Source organism: Fukomys damarensis, unplaced genomic scaffold (genome assembly GCF_012274545.1).
Source record: "Fukomys damarensis isolate Sample0158 unplaced genomic scaffold, DMR_v1.0_HiC HiC_scaffold_16, whole genome shotgun sequence".
In the NCBI taxonomy this organism is placed as follows: Eukaryota; Metazoa; Chordata; class Mammalia; order Rodentia; family Bathyergidae; genus Fukomys; species Fukomys damarensis.
Window position 1 is genome coordinate 94,631,458 of NW_022900928.1, and position 17,958 is coordinate 94,649,415.

The 17,958-nt window shown below is 42.0% G+C and overlaps 1 pseudogene; it reads left to right on the forward strand.

Moving 5' to 3' along the window:
- The first annotated feature begins 4,075 nt into the window (after positions 1-4,075).
- Positions 4,076-17,958, forward strand: part of LOC117286271 — a 37,228-nt pseudogene continuing 23,345 nt past the window's right edge.

Below are 17,958 nucleotides of genomic sequence, written 5' to 3' on the forward strand. Positions count from 1 at the left end.
TCCAGCACTCACTGGATGCTCCCACTACCAAGCATAAATCCAAAGGAAATGGAATGAGTGTGCTCAAGTGCCGTCCACACTCACGTTCACTGCAGCACTATTCACAAAGGTCAGGACAGGGAATCCGCCTCAGAGTCTCTTCGTGGATGGATCGGCACAGGAAATTTGGTACCGACGCACAGGAGAATACCATACAGTCTTTTGAAAGAAGGACATCCTGCCATTTGAGATGAATATTATGTGGGAAGAGAAACACTGGATGGTCTCACATGTGGACTGTGAAAAGTTGAAGTCATAAAAGTGGAGCATAAAATGATGGATACCAGAGGATGGGGTTGGGAGTGGGCAGCTGGAGAGATGTCGATCAAAGGATATAAAATTTGAATTAAGAAAGAACAAGTTCAAGAGATTTATTATGCAACATAGTGACTATAATTTATTACAATTCTTCACTCGATCTTAGCCAAAAGCTAGAGAAGCAAAAACAATTTTTGAAAATTGCTAATTGTGTTCTTATCACAAGAAAGCATATATTGTAATGTGTATGTTAGTTAGCTTGGTTTAATCATCTCACAATCTGTTCATATTTCGTACTGTGACACACAGTAAATCTACATATTTTTATGCTGGTTAAAAATAAAATAAAGAGCTTTTATAACTTCTAAAGAAACTAAAAAGCCCTGTAGGTGTGGATGTAAGTCATGGGACCTAACCTGGGTCTTCCATGAGCTGAAGCTCTAGAGTCTGAATTTCAGCCCAAATCCCCAGAGTGCACACACACACACACACACACACACACACACACACACACACACTTTATCCTTTATATTAAGCTCAGGCCTCCAGTCAGAAGCACCGGTGCTCACCCAAAAAGAGGGAGCAGAGCAAAGAGAAAGCAAAACTAAAGTCATCAAGGCCAATATTAAAATGATTAGTATTAGAATAAAAAATGTTTGCCATAAAAACCAGGGTGGTGATTTGACAGTTTACATGAGTAGGTGAGCTGAGTTAAAGGTCAGTAAGTGAGGGGTCACTGCCTTGACATATGGCCTGACTTGCCCTGCAGTGAGTCCTATTAGTTCCAATCAACTCTTTGACATTTCATTTCCATACATACGGTGTAGTAGTCAATATTTCTGTTGTACTTGGTGACCAAAACTCTTACTCTAACCAGAAAGTCTGTAAGGTGTCTTAGTCACTTTTATTTTTTATCAGTGAAACAGTACCCAGTACCTGCAACTTAAAGGAAGAGAGGTTCATTTTGGCTCACAGTTAAAGTCCCTGAATAGATGGTTTCAAGGCAGGAAGTTAAAATATTATACAGGAAGAAATTCGCTCCCATCATGGAAGTTAGACTCAGAAAGGGAAAGGAGAAGCAGGAAGGGAGATTCCCCTATCCAAATTGTACTCCAGCCATTTGCCTCTTCAGACCAGGCCCAACTTCTGACCTCTCTGATTCAATCCCCTTCCAAAAGCTCTGCCTATGAGCACATGAGGCTTTGGGGAAACATTCTTGATACAAACTGTAACATAAAGTTTTTAATTAAGTAGTTTTGTTATGGTTTGGGTTTATTTATTAGAGACTATTCACTATCCTTCCCCTCTTGCTTTGAGAAAATCTTGAGTTCCAGGCATGCACCTGGAGTTTGGCCTTGAGAATTTGGTCAATGTAATGTGAGCAGTCATGATAAAAATATTAATCTTATCATTTCTTACATGCTTTAGTTTACGTCTTGTAGTCTGGTGACCTACAGTAGGAAAATATGACCTACTTAGTCTCTGCCCCTTAGGCTGGACTCCAGAGCAATTGTGGTAGCTCAGACCTGTGTACAGCTGTATCCTGGATTCAAGAACATTAACAAGCAATCTGGAGCACAAATAAACACAGCCTTGATCGGCCCAACAACATTCAGCTGACGCACAGATCACTGAAACTGAAATTAAGTGCTTGTTTTCATGACCATGAAGTTTTGAGTTTTGTTTTGTTTTTTATTTTTTTTGGTACCAGGGATTGAACTCGGGTCCTTGCGCTTGCAAGGCAGGCCACCGAACCACTGAGCTAAATCTCTGGCCCACAGTTTTGAGTGGTTGTTATAGAATACACTAATGGCAATGGTTGAACAAAATGGTGGGCTTAACAAGATCATTTGCAAATGCTTCTAAAGAAACTTACCTTGAATTCATACAACTTACCAATCTCTTGTGTCTGGAGTACTGCCTTGGACACCTATTGGGTTAGGAAGGAGAGAGAGAAGTGGCATGGATAAAATAGTAAAAAATAATAAAGGACAAGGACCTCCTTTGGAGATGTGTCTACCTGTACATGTTTCAAATTTTAATCTTTGTGGCATTACCATAATCAAATGCCCTCATCAAGTTTTTGCCATAATCAAGGGCCAACTCACCTATTGTCTATTTAGTATATTTTAGTTGACTTGCTCATTTAATTTTTTTTTTTTTTTTTTTTTTTTGTACTGGGGATTGAACTTGGGTCCTTGCGCTAAGCAGGCCACTGAACCGCTGAGCTAAATCCCCGGCCAACTTGGCCATTTAATTAACAGATGTTGTTTTCTGATTTTGCTGTAGTCATATATCTGAAACAGAAAAATGTGTACAGAAATTAAAATTTTAGAAGAGGTCTATCATCTTGCTACTTCTTCAATGAAAAGAAAGAACGTTTTCTGTCTAAAATGTGATCTCCCATTCTTAAGAATACTTTCCTTTAAAAGAGCAGTCAGAACTTCTGGAAAGCCTAAGTCTTGTGATCCCTGTCTCCTTGTCTTCAGAAATGTTCTGGTTCCATCAGTATCAAATCAATTACTCCCTTATAGGTACTTTTCCTCTCATTCCTGCTGCAGTCAAGTGATCCTAGAAGTAAATCACAACTGGTGTTCACACTTAGGCACTATATAGATAAATGTCATGTCCTTCGTTATTATACCTTAAGTGCCACAGACAGTAGTTGTTTAAGGATGATATAAAAAGGTCAAAGTCTTTAGCAGGTATTACGGTATATATTGAGAGGTCCCCTAATGCCTTATACTCTTAGAAATGGGGCTTTTGGTCATTAGATGATTATATTATGGGGTGGGTAGTTGACTTGTTAAAAGTTGGGGTTTGGTCAGAAGAGGTGGATCGCTGGGGTCATGACCTGGAAGGGTCTCCTGTCCTGGCTCCCCTATTCTCTCAGCTTTCTCACTGCCATGTGAGAAGCTCTTCTTCTGCTACTCCCCTAGGCTTTGCAGTCAGTGAACTGTGGACTGAAACATTTGTGACCCCAAATAAACTTCTCCTGTTTGTTGCGGGTGTCGGATATTTTATCCCAGCAACAAGAAAGTAACTAAGACAGAAAAACTCTATGATCAAGTGTTTGGAGGGGAATTCAACATGGCTGAACAGAGGAGGAGCCACGTAGCTGCTCAGAGGAAAATCATCTAAAACCACAGGTAATTAGAAGAAAAGGAGGGCCGTGCAACCTAACCCAAGATCAATCTGAAATAAGAGATTCATAGATCAAACAAAACATAAGCACAGAACTTCATAAAACATCATACCAACCCACAGGGCTTCTAGTGGTGCACTGTGTGCTGAGCAAGAATTACCATATTGGGATGTCTCCAAGAAATCGATTAACTGCCAAAGCAAAAGTGCGGCTAACTCAAGCCACACAGGATAGATTTGGGATATAAGTCCCTTTGCCTCTTTTGTCTTCCTCCACACAGAGGACACTGCACACTGGCAGCAAATTTTACCAGCACACACAAGGGTGAGCAACCAGGAAACTAGTCCCTCCCCAACAGAGGGGCCACCAGTTTTTTTGTTTTGTCATGTTTTTGTTGTCATGCACCCCAGCAGCTACCTGTAACTCCTAGTGACAACAAAGTTAGGGAGCATAGTGCGATGGATCTTGTGAGAGAAGATATGCAAGATATAAACAGTCCGGGGAGTTGGCACTCAACCCACTGGAGAGAAGATTAAAAGGGGACTGATCAGCCCTTGGCTGCATCTGTGGCAGTGACAGTGCTCCTGCACCCCCACTCTGTGACAAGTAGCATGTCAGCATAGAGATGGGCCAATGGCTGTGGAGCAGAGCAGGCTTTGCAAAGACCAAGGAGAAGCCAACTGTACCAGGACTCAGCGCAGTCCCTGCCTGAGGGCACCACAACTGGGAAAGCGTGCAGAGACAACCACTGGTAAGGAGCTGTGGGCAGGCCATAAAGAGACATACAGAAACTTACTGGCAGAAAACTGGCCTAATCCCCTACAACTTGAAACCAAGTTCAGTCCCATACTCAGCAGTAATCTTCCTGCAGACTTGGTGGGGTTATACAGCACTGCTTGGGGACACTTCCTGCCTTGGACACTACCATAGAACTGTGGACATTTGAGGAATTTTTTTTTCTCCATTAGCTTTTTTCCTTTTCCTATCTGATTTGTGTTGGTTTTTTTTTTTAATCTTATTTTTGGGGTTGTTTAGGTTTATACCTTTATTTTTCTTTTGTTCTACTCATCTTCCTTCTCTCTTTCCTCAACTACCTTTCTTGATTTTATGATATTTTTATGTAACTGCATATTGTTTCTTGTCTCTCTAGTTCAATTTTCTTTTCTTCCTCCTTCATTCTTTCTCTCCTGCCCTCTTCTCTAGTTTCTCTAGCTTGATCATCCTTTATCTTCCAGCCTTGCCTCTATTATATTTCTCTCCATTTATTTCCTATTTTGTCCCCTATCCCTCCTAAATATTCTCCCTGCAGAGTAAAATCACTCCATTAAGGGGAAACTCATTGCATACAAGTTCCTTGGTTATGTTGGATTTTGTTATATAACTGCATATCTTGCTCCAATGTTTAAAGGTACCAAATTAATAGTTACCACAGTTTGTCAGCTTCTGGGCTGTGCTTGATGCTATTGTTATTGCTAATTGTACTATTTTAGCTAGGATATCCTATCTGTTATAATCAACTGTTCTCCACTGTATGACAACACTGTGATTGTCTGGGATCAGAACCATCACTATAGTCCAGTACCAAAGGACTGAGTGCTGAGCCAAATAGATAGCGACTTTTCATCCTTAATAAACTGGGAAGGTGTGATCCACAAAGGCCAAGAACTACCTATGCCCAGAAGACATTTCAGAGGAATAAACATTTCCTAGGGAAGCCTTGATACTAGTGATTAAGCTATCTGTTATAAGAAATTTGCAAGCATTAACACAGATGCTTTATTTTGAAAACAAAATAAAATTAAAAATTAAAAAATAACAAGATGCAGAAGCAAAATGCAACCCCAGACCTCCAGCCCACCCAGGACAAGTCCAAGGAACAGGACAGAAGAAATCAGAAGCCACCCATCTGAACTTTCTCAAATGAAGTAGCAGAAGTAAAAAAACAGATATAGAGAAAATAATTTCTCAAATTAAAAAAAGAAGAAATGATGACCAAAATGAAGGACATGCTCAGTGAATCTAGAGTAGACACAGATTAAAAAATAGAGGAGATAGAAATGATGGAAACCATGAATTCCCAAAATAAAAAGAAATAGAATCCAAAAAAAGATTCAAACAGATAACCAGGAGTTTAAAAATTCTATTGACAGTATAAGCAACAGATTGAATGAAGGCAGAACAGAAAATCAGATCTAGAAGACAGGAGGTGTTTAGTAACCAAGAAAAGAAAGATATTTTAAAAATAGCAAAGGACCATGAAAATTCAATCCAACAGCTACAAGATGATGCAAGGAAGACCAACAGAAGATTGATCAGAGTAACTGAAAAAGCTGGAGACAGTACAAACTTCATTAAAAAAAACCTCTTCACAGAAGTAATGGCAGAAAACTTCCCAAACATGGAAAAATAATTTGACATACAAACAAGTGAGGCATATAAAACTCCAATTAACCATGACCAAAATAAATCTACACTAAGCTTATAATCATCAAGATTCTAGAAATTAATCACAAAAAGAGAATATTAAGAGCTAGTACAGAAAAGAAACAAATCACCTATAAAGGAAAGTCTGTCAGAATCACAGCAGACTTCTCAATACAAATACTTAAGTCAAGGAGAGCTTGGAATGAAGTATTTCAGGTCCTAAAAGAAAACAACCTCTAACCCAGACTGATATACTCTACAAAACTATCTTTGAAAAATCAATGGAAAAATAAGATACTTCCATGACAAAGAACAACTGAAGAAATTCATGATCACCAAACCAGCTCTACAAAATGTTCTGAAAGGCATTTTAGGAGAAAATGAAAACCACAATCTGAAGAAAACCAAAACTAATAGAAAGAAGCCCCTGTTTCACAAGTAATTACACAGAAGGGAAAGACACAGAAGCAACATCAGGAAATCAATATGACGAGGATAGGCCAATATATATCAATTATAACTATCAAGGACTGGCAGAATGAATCAAGGAACAAGATCCAACAAGTTACTGCATACAAGAAACACATTTAAGTAAAAAAGAAATTCATAGACTGGAAATTAAAGGATGTGACAGGAACATGGAAAAAAGTAGGGGTAGCTTTTCTATTTGCAGGCAATGTGAATGAACTTCAAGGCAAGACCGATCAAAAGAGCCAAAGGAAAGAAAAGTAAAAAATGGAAACAAAGTGTTTGTAAATAGGAAAGGGTGGAGGGGATAAAGAGAGGGTAGGAGTATGGGGAAAAAATAAGAACCAAGATACATCATGTAAAGGTACAAGATCCCAATGATTAATGTAACTGTATTATATACCTGAAAAGTACCAGTACACTTAATGGAAAAAAAAGAACCAAATGAGGTCACTATATACTTGTTAAAGGGAAACTTCAAGAAGAGATAACAATCATAAATATATATGAACCAAATACTAGTGTACCCAGTTAAATAGAACAAATATTAACAGACATCAAAAATCTAATAAGCACTCACATAATTGTATGGGGAACTGTGACACCCACTGTCACACACAGATAAACTAAACAAAAAAATCAACAAAGAAATGTCAGAACTGAATGAAACCTATGAACAAATGGGCGTACACTAAGATGTCTACAGAGTGTTCTACCCCACCTGTCAGAATACACATACTTCTCAGCTGCACATGGGATGATCTCCAAAATAGACCACACGCTAGCTCACAGAACATGCTTAAATTCATACAAAGGAACTGAAGCACAGTCTGTGATAGCTAAATCGTGGCAGCATCTCAAATGCCCATCAACTGAAGAAGGGATAAAAAAGATTTTTTATGTGATGGAGTACTACTCAGCCGTACAGAAGGATAAACTCGAGACATTTCTGTCTAAATGGATGCATCTTGAGACCATATTCTTAAGTGAAATAAATTGGATACATGTGTAAATATGGCATTGCCTCTCTGTTGTGAGAAACTGAAATAAGGACCAGAACGGGAAACATACTTCAAAATACGAAGAAATTGTTCTAAAAAGAAATAGGAACTATCAAAAAAGAAAAGAAAGAGGAACTGGAGGTGGAGAAAGAAATGAGAAAATAAAGTTAAAATGGAACTAAGGCTTGTAAATAAGGAGGGGAAAGGGATTGAAGGGAAGGGAGGGGAATGGGAAAAAAGGAGGAATTGAGATATATCATGTAGAAGAACAAATACACTATGATGAATATGATCATTATATATATCAAATTGTATCAATGAACTTAATAGAAAATATGAAAGCAATGGCTAGGCCATATATAGACATAGATTAAAAAAAAAGAGTTTGGAGAATAATGGCTCCTAAAGGCCTTCACAGAGGAAGGACAAGTATTGAAAAATAGCTTAAAAAGGCAAGCAAGACAGAAAAAGATTTTGCCTGACAGAAGAGAGGCCATTTCCTCAATCCCAGCCCTCAGGGTCAGCATCTAGAGCAGAACCAGGAAGATCCTGGGAGCTAAAGACAGACAGATGGCAAGTGTGTCTGCAAAACAGCCTCTGGTGGAGCTGGTGGCTAGGGTGAGCTGTGGGTGGGGTGGGTGAGTGCCCTACCCCCGCTGGAGAGGAGGGAATGTGAGGCTTCCAGAATGGACAAGGGAAAGGCCAGGACAGTGAAGGCGAGGGAGGGAAGGTGGTCCAGCCAGGGAGAGGTTCATTCTGAGGCCATCTAGAGACACTGCCCCAGCACAAACATATGTGAATGTGGGAGGTGGCCGGAGAGAGAGCTGTCAGAATGGTCTGCTAAAACTGTCTTTACTGCACCCTCTCCCTGAACAAGCTTCTCTCTTCTCCTTCCTCCATGCACTTCAGAATGGTGGGAACAGATGCAAACAAGAGCCAAGTGAGTGGAGCCAGGCCAGAGGAATGGAGCCTTCCTCCTCCCAGGAGGTCAGTGGGCTCTTAGGCAGCCCTGGGCGTTTCCTCTCCAGCTCTGAAGTCCCTCACACACTCACTACTTTATCCTCACCCAAACAGGTGCTTTTTCATCTCCCAGGGGTCTAGAGGCTGTGTTTCCAGGAGACTGAGAAGAGTTACCTCTTTGCAGAGGGGCTCTGGCACTGACTTACTTGTTCTCCACCCCACCCCTCACCTCTCCACCCTGTCCCTCACTCCCAACTCTCTTGTGTTTCTCACCTCCTTGTTCTCACACAGAGCTCTCCAGAAGATGGACTATACTAAGTGGAGCCAACAGTGGGCAATGGCCAGATGGGCACTGCTGACTCCTGCTTTCGGGCCTGCTCCTTGGTTCTTCTGTGCTTTGGTTCTGCATCTTCAGAAAATACAGTCCTCGTGACAAAGATCCTGCAACCTCCAACTGAGATAGTTTCTCCCAGCCATGGTTCCCAGTTCACGCTCTTGAGGCTCCTGGGCTCTCACTAGCTGCTCACCCTGACCTTCAGATTCCCAGGATTCCAACTTATTCCTCCCTGAATTCTGGGCCAAGCCTCTAGTCACATCTCTGCTTTCCCAGCTGGTCATCCTTTTGCTTCTCACCAGGCATTCCTGTGCTAGCCCTTGGGGGACCTCTGATGCATTTCATTCTTCTGCCTAACCTTGAGCTATTGCCCACAGTGTCCTATGAGATACTTGTGTGTTTGAATCTCCTGGATTATTTTCTGGACTCTGGGAACAGAGAGTGGCTCTCTACACTGACTTCTGCAGCTTCCCCTGTAAAGAGGCCAAGGAAAAAATAATAATTATCAGGCTCTTGATAGGGAAAACAAAAGCCAATGGTGGAGACTTTGGGTAGGAAAGCAGAGGAGCAGATTTCTGGGCATGTTGAAGACTGGTCTAGCAGCATCATGACTCCCCTATACTGTGTGTAAGTGGGAAGCAAGTGCTGTGCACCACCCTCTGTGGATTCTTCTGGGTTTGCTGCTCCATCAGTCCCCTGTCATCTGAGAAATCTCTTTTCTTCCACCTCTTCTGATCCTTCTATTCACCTTTTTACAAAGATCTAATCCCTATCCTCCTTTCTCCATATATTTATGATTATTCCATTCTTTCCACCTTCTCCTTTTAAACAAGTCTCAGCCTTGGTATTTCCTTTCAATTTTCAGTTACTATTTTATTTTCCACCAGTGTTTCTTCAATGCAGGCTGCACTTTCTTTTGTCAACACTCTTGTTCTCCCACCTCCAAACGTGGTCTTCCAGTGCCTCATTTTCAGTATCATCCTCCCCTCCCAACCCTTCCAAAATACCCTGTCATAATGACTTCTTGTGTCTCTACTGAAACCTCAGTTCATGGCCAGCAAATTGAACCTCAGTGAACGACATCTTAGGAACAAGTGATTGGGGATTGTGGTGAGGAAAAGGAGGTAGGAAAGTAGAGAAAGAAGAGAGAGATAGTTTTGTTTTGCTACTGATGTAGTGTAGGAGAAGGCAAAAGAAAAATACCAGAAGATGAGAGACAGGTTCAATGGAGGTAAAGAACATCTGGAAATTCAAAGTTGTTAAGAAAAAACAACTGCTGGGAGCAAGAGGAAAACCAAGAGAGAGACCTGAGGTCATAAACGAGGTTGGTTGTGGGTCCAAGGATGTTGGTGGGCTGTGATGAAGACTTGGGAGTAAGGACATGTAAGATAGGCAAGCACTTCATTCCAAGGAAACCTAGAAAATGCGTTTGCAGTATAAATTGAAATTTTCTGTCATTTTTATTGGAAAAGACTGAGAGTTAGGCTTTCTTTTGGCTACTTTAATATAAGACTCAGTGATGTAAAGAAAATCATGTTCAGAAAAATATTCTATTTCTCATACTTGTAGGAAGACATAAAATCAGACATTAGAGGGTAAGTGATTCAGACACATGTCTTGGGTTATTGTAATGCTTTGTTAAGTTTCTTGGGGTCAAGGGATCAGGAAAATTTGCACTAAGTAAATCCTCTCATTTCTTTTCTTTGATAAACTTTCCCATATGAATTTATTTCCCTAAAAATACTCTGGTTTCCTAAATTTTTCAAGTTTCTTCACTCATCTCTTCCCCGATGATTTCCATTTCTACCTTTTGTCCTTCATGCAAATCTCACCTATTCTTATCATTTCCTTTTTCCCTTATCTTTATCTTCCCATTCTCCTTTCAACATTTCCTTTGTTTTCTTCCTTGTTATTTCCCTACTTTCTTTCTCTGCTTCTACCCTTCCGTTGTTTCACTCCAAACTGAGTAGTTCTCCCTCTTCCCTCAACTTGGTTCTTTCCATAGCCCTTTGGGGAACTTGCCTATTTTCATATAGGCTCCCCTTTCCCACTTTGTTGGTTTGTCTCTATGCTACTCCGTACTGCTTTTGTTTTCCCATTCCTCTTCTTTAGAGGCCCCAGGATCCTGACACCCTGGCTCTGGGAAAGATTAAGCCTTCCAATACTATAGTTTCTTCATGGACACAGTAGCCATTGAAGCTGCAGGAAATGTTCCCCTCAGACAAGTTATTGATGAAAGGAGAAAAGTGCGGCATCATCTTTTCAGGATAAGTAAACCATAGGTTGGATGCAGTCCTGTGATTTCTATTTTTTTGCAGAGTGTGGACTGTTTCCTAGGAATCTCCATGTTCTAGGAGGGAGAGGGTAATGGCAATGCCCTGCGGAGAATTGGGGAGTAAATAGAGGCCCAAGAAAGAATGGTAGAGCCAGAGACCTAGGGGGATTAAAAGACTCAGAAATAAGGAGGTAACAGCTATGAGAGGACAACAACTTCCAGACAGTGGGGGTTAGGCTCATACATCCTATGCTCAGTGCACTTCTTCTCAGCTTGGAGGCTGAAATATCTCTGGCAAATGCAATTCTGTGACTTCACCCAAACTCTGGCACTTCTGGTGAGTCATTATGGCCACTTCCTCTTCTGCACAGTCTGTGAGCCTCTCCTTTCCCTCCACAGACTTACCAGGTTAGAAGAGATGCCTGTCTCTAACTGTAGAACATTATCTCTTAGAAACATCTCAGGTTGAAAAGCTAGGGCAAATATGCAAATTAGAAGAATGTGAAGCACTGACCCACCTCAAGGCCGGATTATTGCCATGAGATCTGTGGACACTAGGTGAGGGGAGAGAAGGAGCAGCAGGGCCAGTTCTGGGAAGATTGGAATGTTTCCAGCTCCTTTATTGCTGGTCTGGATTTTTCCCAGACCACTTAACTACTTGGCCCAGATGTATAATTCCGCTCCTTTTATTCAGCCTTCATTTTTTTTCCATTAGGTCCTTTCTGAACCACTAGGTAATTATGCAATTGTCTCTGTTTAATGCCTCCCATTTTAATGGTTCACCAAGTCATCAAGATATGGTCCCAAACCCTTAGCAAAATACTGCAAAGTTGACGACCTGGTCCTCACACACTCTCCGTTCTTACCCCTCTGTCTCCTTTCTCCCCCTTGTACCCTTCTCTGCTGACTCACCTGTAGCTCTAAAAATATCCTCCCTTTCTTTGCATATGCTTTTCTTCTTGCCTACAGTAACCCCCCACACTCAGTCTAAAAAACTCTTATATGTTTTCAAATTATGGTTTGCATTGCTTGGGGGATACAGCCTCATAGGACCAGAGGATCTTTTGGTTGTGAAAATAAATCGATCTGTTGTGTTTAATCTGAGTCCAGCCTTCCTCTAGCCCAGGTCTTTCTCTCCCTTGATGGGAGAAGGTTTCCTCATCACTAAGTCCCTTCCTCTCTTATTCCCCAGCCCACATTAAGAAAAGTTCTTCATGATTTCTTTGTATGTCATGAGAATTCTTCTTTTTAAATTCAGAAAGCAAGTTGCTCCCAGGGATACCAATGTGATTGACTTGTACAAGAGGAGGCCTTTTGAAGGGCATCCCCCAGAACCCTGATATTTACATGGGGCCTTTTTTGTCTTCTTCAGGACATTCTACAGAGGCACATAATCTTGGGGGTCTTGGAAACCATTACTCAGACCTGGACAGTGAATTCTGGGAAGCACAAAGATAGCCAAAAACTGCAGGAGCTGACTGAGGAACCACTCACAGTGGAAAGATGAATTAAGAGTATTTTCTAGATGTAACAAATGGGGTATTTTTTTAAAATCAGGAATGGACAGGGAAGTAGAGCTCCTCCATATCTAGTCTTTGCACAGAGTTTAACCTGAGAACTGAACTCCCAGATGCCAGGCCTTTAGGCACCTATCTCCTGGTCATCTCTCTGATCTTTTAAATATAAAACAATTTATCAAGGCCTGCTCTTGCTGTGTCATTATTCCTAACCTGTTTGCTTCATAGTCTGAGATTTTAGGATTTCCTGAATGAGGGATATATGTGTTGAATATCGATTCTAACTGTGATATGTGCTTCACAAGAACTTCATCTCTAGTGCAATGGGATTTATTGGGTCATGCATGGGCTTCATGGAGCAGATCCTAATATGCATTCGAACAGGGGGCTGTGTAGGAAATGTACTTCACAAGCCAGAACATACTTCACAGCCCAAGATGCAGAGATACTTCTTTACCAAGAACCTTGCAATCCTGGGTCCAATAAATCCAAATGCAAGTGAAGATGTCTGATATACCACACCTCAGAGATGGCCTCAGTGCAGTCTTGAAAATCATTTCAGTTTCTTATTAATTTGTGAGTCATTACTCTGCCTTGAAGAAACCTGAAATACCTGTGGAATTCAGAGAGGACAAATGTATTCACAGAGACTAGAATACAGTTATTATGTGTTGAGGGATTATAATGTGCTAGATATTTTACAAAACTTTTCCTCAATAAGCTGCTTGAGGACTCAAAATTCCATGAAGTACCATGGATATCATTTTATGTTTATTTTACAGATATGGAAATGAATGTACAATGATTAAAAATCTTGACCATAATAATGTAGCCGGTAAAATGTTAGAACAAGACTTGAACACTAGCAGTCTGGCTGCAGTGCTGTGAGCTTATTCACTGTGTTGCCGAGAGCATTCCTTAGGACCTCCATTGAGTGGGGTACATTCCCAGGAGGTTCTTGCTCAGCCTATCTTTGATTCAGATGAAGCAGAACAGAATCTCTGCTTTTCTTTATGGGGTTACTGAAAAACTGGCAGCGAACAGCTTCCTGTAAATCAAACCAACATGGTCACATCTTTGAGGAAATCTGATGCTCACACTGAAACTCATGCTTAAAGAATGTAGAAGGCTTGTAAATACCGAAACCACAGTACAACATGGAATATAATTGTCCTTGGATTTAAAAGGTGAACTGGCCATGGCAAAAAAACACATAGTATGCAACCTTGGGGAGGTCAGTTCAGCTTTCTACATCAGTATGAAGTCTAATATATCATAATGATGGTGATAGCTGATATATAATTGAATAAATGCTCTCAGGCCCTGTGTGTAGAACTTAGCATAGATTATTTAATCACTTCTCCCATAAAAGCTCTGAGGTTTTATCCCCTTTTTTTCCAGATGCATAACCAGGCACAGAAAGGCCATATAACTTCCCCAAGTCCACACTGGTCATAAGTGAAGGAAAAGATTCCAAAATAAATCTATTTAGCTCATGAGACTTAATCACACACTGTGAAGAACGTGAGAAACACATTAAGTGCCCAAAACAATGGGTTAGTGTGCCTTTCAACAAGTGAAACAAGAGATGCTTTTGGCTTTGTGTTTCAAATGATTTGCTTTACAGCTACCTGACACAGTGTATGTGGCACAAAGGGCTTTTTTAATACTGTTTGTTTGTTTGTTTTTTTTTTAGCAAACACTAGTTCAGACAACATATTATCTTAGCTTCTCCTGGAGAGGGCAAGCAGTCAGAATTTGAGTACGAGTGGGATCTCTTTGCAGCAGGTAAAATTGCAGGGTTGTCTAGAAAGAGGAAGGGGTTCTCAGGCAAAGGAAGAGATCTCATCTCATTGAAACAGGGCATGCGGCTGACTGATCAAAATGTGGTGCCATATAGGAAACTCTCTCTGTGGCTCTGGCTGGGAAAAGATGACAAAGCTTTCAGGCAAGGCAATGCGCAGCAGTGCTGCTGCAGGGTGCTCTGGATGCCCAAGATCTACCAACAGGCCAGGGCAACTGAACAGAGTGAACTGCCCAACAGGGAGCTGGGCATGGGAGGGAAGGGCAGGACCACTCAGCATTAGCTGGCTCTCCACAAGGACTTCTGCTTTGTACATATGAAGTTAGGATGTGCAGAAAAATTAACCAGTCTTTTGTTTTAAAATAACATGTTTTAAGTTTAGCAATGGGAATTCTGGACTCATAAGAGTGGAGTAAAAAGCAACACAAAAGCTTTGGCTTCAGTAAAAAGTTTGGTTCCATCCAATGGTTATGAATTCAGTTATCAGATTGTTATCTTTAAAAGGCATTCTAGTTTATACTGTCCTATTCTAAAAGACTAAATTATGTCACCATCTTTAGTGGCTCACTTTCAATACATAATGAGTGAAAATGGCTTTTAAGTAGACCTTTCTCTTATGAAATTTCAGAAGTTTTTGAAAATAACAGTAAGATTTCTCATTCGTACCTGTCAAATGTGAGCTATTTATATTAAGCCCCATGCCCCTATTTATTCAGTTAATTTAAATCTTTGCCCCATCAATTCTATTACTTTTCTATTACCTTTCCTTGTTTCACCTTGAGGCATTTGCAATTTTATTCAGTGTTCCTTCATCTGGACTATTTTGTGATCCTGAGGGAAAAGGACACTGGGTCAGGTGACTGACAACGTAGCTGTGGATTCGCCCAGTTTTTGTGTGATAAATATTTACCGATCACCTGCTGTGTGACAGAAACTTCTCTAGAGGCTTGAGATTCTGCAGTCGTTAAAATAGGCAAGTATTGCTTCTTCAGCCATTTATACTCTAGTGCAGGAAGAAAGAACAAGAAAACACGTTGAGTGGTGTCAGGGAGAATGACAAAGGAAAGGGAATGCGGGTAGGGAGCCATTAGTGTTCTCAGTGGGAAGGTCTGAATTTTGCTTCATTCAGCAGTGATGACTGATGACTGACGATGGATCAGGCAGAGAAGAGTCCACTCCCTGCTCTGTCCTTCAACCTGATGTCTCCACCTGGTTCACTAGGACTTAACTTGGGCTTGTAGTGGATGCTGTCCTGAAATGCAAATAATGCCAACAGACGGGCACTAGTAGGTGCAGAACGGCGCTAAAGGCATTCTAGCGGAATTTAGAACAGATGCAGCACTGAGATATTATTTCACCTGATGCTCATATCTGTGAGGAAGGCAGAACAGATATTATTCTCCTTTTCACAGCTGGTGTAAGCTGCTCACAGAGGCTCAAGTGAACAAGTCACACACGGTGAACGCTGGGTACTCTGCTCAGACACGCATTGCTGGCCCTTGAGGATGATGATAGATGCTTTGTTTGCCTGTAGAGTGATTTATAAACCTTAAATTAACTTCCAACAGCCTAAAATTGGGAAGTGGCATGCCACTATGAGATTTTCCAGGCTGGATGTGTGTCTGCGCGTGCCTGCACGTGAGCTCTGTCACACTGGGTGGCCTCCTCCAGGGGCAGCGTACTTATGTCTGAGTGTCCTTGCTCAGTTCAGGGGGTGAGCATTAAAGTTGGCTGTGGCCCCAACGCACCCTAGGCTTCTCGCTGCTCTCAATTGTTTTCTCACATCATTGCAATTGGAACGTGTGGCTCCGACCTTGTTCTACACCCCAGTTAGATAAGGATTTTAACCACAGATATTTTTATTATTTTGGCATTATTTGTCCTCAGTGATTCCAACTTAGCCCTTATTCACACATTATTTTGCAAGTGTTCAAAACCATTCCTTTAATGATTCATTGTAGAATTTTATTTTAGAATTTAACAATTCCTATGTCCGGAGTCAAATGAGGGGATAGTATTCGGCTCAAATGCCACATTCTCTGCCATACCCTGTGTCATGTGATAATAACAGGTATCTGGTTTTGTCTTTAGTAACCCAAATCCATCTGAGGTCCACCCTTACCTAAGCAGCTGCCTAGGGCCTGACCTCAAACAGGTCCAGCCTTCCCTTCAGACTTCCCTCCCTTCCCCACCTACCTGCAGGGGGTGTTTTTTGCTTCCAGGCCCCTTTCCTCTGGGTTTGTGCTGCCCTTCTACATCTTGGCCCCTCTGCTTGCAGCAGCAGCAGCAGCAGCAGCAGCAGGACGGCAGCCAGGAATGTGACCCCATGAGGCTGGGAGCCCAGGGAAGTCATGGGCCTGCCCACCCACCAGGGCCACTGATCCCAGCTCGCAGTGCCCAGCAGGCAGCTGCCCCCTCCACGTCCTAACCCTTACCCCTGCCCAGTGCCATTTCTTCTTTTTTTCATTAAAACCCTTGACTTTCTGCCTGATACCATAGTCAAAGTTCCCTACTTTAGAGGTTGAGAAACTGAGGTCCAGAGCTCTATCTGATTTTGTAAGGGGAAACAGCCAAGTTTTAAATCAGGATGGGCTTGGTTGCTGAGTGTAGACTTCCTACTCTCTTGCATTCCACCCACTGTACTCCTTGTGTGCGGGACCCACCTCTGTCTTTGCTCTCTCTCCAAATTTCTCTGCCCACACTCAGCCTTTTCTGATCAATCTCAGGCTTCCCAGCCCGCTGCCAGGATCCCAGCTGGTCCCTCTCCTCCCCCTCCCTGCTCCTGAGGTACTGTGGCTCCAGGTTCTGCTCTATGAAGAGCTCCTCTCTCTGCAGGGAAAGTGCCTCTCCTGGATCTGGAAGCCAGCCCCTCAGCATTTGTGTGAACACTCACATTGCCCACCCTACCCTACAGGCCTATGTCACATAGTACTCCCCAGTATTGACTCAGCAGACTCGGTCTCCTCTCAGTTATTGCCTTTTCTACTTGCTCCGTGAACTGGCTTCCAGTCACCCGTTGGTTTGTGCAAGAAGATACAGGGGCTGAAGGACCTTGAAACCATCTCTAGAAAATCCTCAGCTCCAGAGTGATCTAAAATCAAGTCTGCGGCCATGAGCTGAATGTGGCCTGTGTACAGCAGGATAAGAAGGAGGCTGCTAAGAACAGGCTCACATGCCAGGTCCAAACCCTCTAATCCACAGGTTCCCTGATGCAGCGCTCTGGACCCCAAGGCCTGAGTGGATTCCCTCCTCTTCCTGCCTATCTGCTGCAGAGCCCTCTTAGCATTAGTGACATTGAGTACCTATGAAAAGGCAATGGGCATGGTGAAATCAGGCTGGGACCTGTCTGTCTCCCGCATAGGAAGAAGATTTAATGAGACCAGAAGGAAGTGCAGCATTGGGAGGGTAGGAAAGAGACTGCGGGAGAGCAGGTTACTGGAAAGAGAAAAGATCCTACAGGTTTTGAAGGGCCTTTTCTTTAGGGGATGTGGTAGAAGAGAAAGGAGTTACCCACCATTAACTTCAGTGAAAGCTGAATGCCTGGGCAAGGGGGAGGAAAAGAAGTTTGTTTGGGTAACACCTGGAGGTGGCCAGCTGAGTAGGACAACCTGGCTGAAATGGGAGAGTCCTGAGTCCAGTGTTGCCTTTTTCTTTATGAAATTTTTTTTTAGCAGTAATAAAGATGGAATCCAAGTCTTCGCACAGGCAGATCTCTATTCCAGAGCTACATCTC